The 4,411-nt window shown below is 50.1% G+C and overlaps 1 long non-coding RNA gene across 1 annotated transcript; it reads right to left on the minus strand.

Annotated features, from left to right (window-relative positions):
- Positions 1–246: 246 nt before the first annotated feature.
- LOC134980485 (uncharacterized) lies at positions 247–1,875 on the minus strand. Its single transcript, XR_010190412.1, has 3 exons — positions 1,803–1,875; positions 904–1,000; positions 247–510 (listed from the first exon to the last, which is right to left on the minus strand). It is a non-coding gene; the product is annotated as an uncharacterized LOC134980485 (long non-coding RNA).
- Between the last annotated feature and the right edge of the window lie 2,536 nt (positions 1,876–4,411).

Here is a 4,411-nt window from a genome sequence, read left to right on the forward strand (position 1 = left end):
TCTGCCCGCGGTGAAGTGCACCCGGCTCCTTCTGACACCATTACCTACATTGCACATCTAGCTGGGCAATGCTGCAGCTGCTCATCTGCAGGCTCCACCCCCTCCCTGTTCCCCCTCTCCGGCTGCTACTCCTCCTGTCACAGTCAGTGCCCATCCGAAGCTTGGCCCACTCCCTCGGAGAGAGTGCGCTACCCGTGCACTCCCCCTCCCCCCTGTAGTGTGTGGAGAAACAGCAAGTACTAAAGGTGAAGGTAAAAAGTTATTTATGTAACTAATTACCGATTGCTTTCAGGCCATTTGTACAATACATCCATAACAGCTAGTTGGATTCTATGAGCAGCCCAGTGCTCTGCTGTCAGTGGTGCATGAGGGGGTTCCTGCTTCAATGTGATGTCAGTGGCGGATTCCCCCGGGACTGGCTTCCCTTCCATTGACCAAGCCAAACATCAACCTTTGTGCAGGATATCGGGCTGCCTTCCTGGCTGACGGAGAATGCGTTGTCATCAATATCTGTGTAGGAACAAGACCATAGCCCATAAGTGTCAATTAAAGATACATTTCTTATTTATTTCAAAGGTGAATTTGAAAGCCCACGTCAAGATTTCATTTCCACTGCACGTGTGTGAATCGGTTGGTTGGATTATGCATACGGTTTACCCATACCCACCAAGGCTGGATTGATTAAGTGGTAAGTCATCTCTTACCCCTGCCAGGCAGTATTTCCACACCAGGCAGCCCAGTAACACTCAGCTGCTACAATGATATCTTCTTAGTAAGTCTAGGAGATAGGAGGTTTTCTATCACTGCTAGAAGTGTTGACAGAGAACCCAAATGCCACCTACACGTAGTCCCACATATGCGCTATCCCCTTTGCCCCAGCCTAGATACACTAGCGCTTGTTACCTCTGGCCGGTCATGGGTATTCTGGCCCAGCGTGCACCATCTCCCTCAGATGTATCCAGTCCTCATGTATCTTGCTAGGACATTTCATGCATAGATGCTGTTGAAGGAGGAGAGAAAAACACAGCACATTACTATTAATGCACAGCGGATTTATTTCAGCAAGTCCGTAGAAATCTAATTCCAATATGTAAATATAATACAGTCATATACAGTTGTGCAATTGTTATATGGTGCCCAGCAGTTGCAAATGGGATGCAGTTAAAATACCGGCAATCAGGAGACTGCCACCGGAATCCCGACAGCCAGTGAAATGCTACTGAACAGAATCCCGACCTCTGCAGGTTATTCCCACTCGGTTGGTGGGTCCACATCACCAACCAAGTGGGAATATAACCTGTGGCAAGTGAAGTGAGCCACCACTAGGGGACTTGCTGCCTCGCTGCTGGGACTCCAACAGATAGGATGCCGCTGTTGGTGTACTCCCATCTGCCGGTGACACATTTCTATTCCATTGCAAACATGGCTGTAGGACAGACCAAATCTAGCAGAGGGGAGCCGGATGAACCATCACCACTATCTGTACCTTTAATCTTTTGTTACTACTGGCAGGTGTCTGCAAGATGGTAAGTGCAGCCGCGGGTATCAGAGCCGTGTATTACAGCCGCATTTGTCGGGACAGAGCAATCAGCACCTCCCTGCTGTAACAGCCCAACCCCCAGACTCCCATTGGCTAGTTACACAGAAGGCTGGGGGCGGGGCTGATACAGCAAGGAGGTGCTGCTTGCTCTGTCTCAGCAGATGCTCATGTGATACACTGTGCTGTGTAGCTAGTACATCTGTATAACATAGTATATGTAAATGACAGTAAATATATACATTTGTATTGTATAATTCTATACCTGTAACTCTGGCATATATGTGAGAATGCTCAGCATGAGTGTAATTGCCACTGTCCACTCTCCACATGCAGATACAATCCGGACCTGGACAGAAAAATAAGAACATAAAAGACATTACCCTCTATTCATGTTATTACTGAACGCTGAGGATTATTTACCTCTGATACGACATTCGCCAGGGTCACCGAATGCCATCGACCATTGATGGGTACAAACCATTGATAGTTAATTACCAGTGGTAGATGGTTTTACCATTGATAGCAGAGATTTGATGGTTCCCCAACATCGGTGGTTAGGAGACCCCCAATTTAGTTTTTTTGCTACTTGGTGTCGAGACACAGCAGCGAATCACTCGCATGATAAGGGTAGCCCTCTGCCTGCAAGGGTAGCCCTCTGCCTGCGCAGCCTAGCTGTAAAGGCAGATATCTACCCGCCATGTTTAGGCTCGCAGCGACTGGGTGTGATGTCACCCAGCCACCGCGGCCCGCCCCACAAATGGTGGACACACCTCCATTGTCTGGACCATGCCCCCCTAAACACAGCATGAGTGCTATCATATGCTAATACAGCAGGAGGTATCTGGTGTAAATCCATGCCTTCTGCATGCATGTGTGATCTGATCACTCTATGGTACCATCGGCCATCTGCGTAACTTTCAGGTTATTCAGATTGGCCACTGCCGCACCTTAAATGAGGTCAGGAAATCTGTATCTGCAGATTCAGTCCCTGGTTTCAGCACTCCCAAAAAATGGTGGAGACACGCCCCCTGTTTTTGGGAACACTGGCTGGTGCCATCCACCCATGCCCCCTGGGTGATCACAGAATTCGTTCTGCACAGCACATAATGGGTCCAGCACATGAGCATGCATGGCCGGTTCGAGCACTTGCAGCGCCCCGGGCAGGCAATGGGGGCATGGCTTCATACAGGGGGCGTGGTCAGTTACGCCCCCTGTAGAGTATGAACGCCGCTGAAATGATGTGCGGTCATCGCGCACCGCACAGTAAAGGTCCTCTCCACGAAGGGAAACTAGACGCTACGCGTCAAGTTCCCTCCACAGCGGGGGGCAGCGGGACAGACCGGGCAGCGGGGGGCACAGCAGCAGCGGATCTTGCCATGGTGCGGCGCCCTCCGGAAGGCGGCGCCCCGGGCAAAAGTCCTGCTTGCCCGTGACAAGATCCGCTACTGTGAGCATTTTACCCAGTATCAGCCTTTTATGTAATCCACTGAGTTCCAGTACAGATCTGAATGAGGCCTTGTCTCTGGGACCCTGAGCTGTCATACTGAGTGGCTGTAATAGCACCTTCACTTGGGAGACTGGCAGGGACAGTGTACATTTACAGCCAGAATTGTGTTAAAGTATACAGATGTAATTGGTACACATTGATTACATACATGGGGATGCGTCTAATTTGCCAGCTGTCGGGATCCCAGCAGTCAGGATACCAACGCCAGAATCCTGATAAATGACAATACCGACAGCCGGAATCCCAGCCCAACAGGGCTACCCCCACAATACCCATAGAGTGGGAATAGATCCTGCGGCGAGCTCAGTGAGCATACTAGGGGACTCCTTGCGCTCGCTCTGCTGCCGGCATTTCGGCGGAAGGGATGTCGGTGTCAGAATATTGACAGCCGGCATCACATCCACCGATAAATCATACTGATTCCCATACATGTACCCCCAATACCCCCCCAATAGTTTAATAAACATACCGTTGTACTATGGCCTGTACTGCACATATATGTGAATATCTTACATGCAATCACTGAGGGGGGGATGCATTAAGGAAAACATTATCCATATACAGAAGCTCCACCACCATTAATGTCTAACTACAGAAGCAATACCCTATACATTGTTACGTAATGAACATTTTGGTAATAGATTTTTCCCCAAACTCCCCTGTAGCTCTCCTCTAACACTCTATTTGTATATACAGTAGCGGATCTTGCCACGGGCAAGCAGGACTTTTGCCCGGGGCGCCTCCTTTCCGGAAGGGGGCCGGCGCCATCCAGAGGGCACCGCACCATGGCAAGATCCGCTGCTGCTGTGCCCCCCGCTGCCCGCTGTGAAGGAAAACTAGACGCTACTCGTCTAGTTTCCCTTCATGGCTGCCCGTTGTGAAGGGAAACTAGACGCTACGCGCTAGTTTCCCTTCGTGGAGAGGACCTTTACTGCAATGATGTGCGGTGCGCGTTGACGTCATTGCGCACCGCACAGCAAAGGTCCTCTCCACGAAGGGAACTAGCCGCTTAGCGTCTAGTTTTCCTTTGTGGAGAGGACCTTTGCTGTGCGGTGCGCGATGAAGTCATCGCGCACCGCACATCCTACTACAGTACAGGGGGCGTAACTGACCGTGCCCCCTGTATGAAGCCACGCCCCTAATGCCGCCCAGGGCGCAAGAAGCCCCGGAAACAGCCCTGTATATATGTATATAATCACACAATGTTCCTATATTACATACATACAACCAATGAGATTGGCCAGCCTGACATTGCTCCGGCTATGGGTAAAAGCCAGTATAATCACAAAGGGTTACAATCTCTGTATAAAATATAACTTATTTACATTCTCTCATCCAGCTCTCAGAGAGTCAACAAGCCTTTG

Source organism: Pseudophryne corroboree, chromosome 12, assembly GCF_028390025.1.
Source record: "Pseudophryne corroboree isolate aPseCor3 chromosome 12, aPseCor3.hap2, whole genome shotgun sequence".
In the NCBI taxonomy this organism is placed as follows: domain Eukaryota; kingdom Metazoa; phylum Chordata; class Amphibia; order Anura; family Myobatrachidae; genus Pseudophryne; species Pseudophryne corroboree.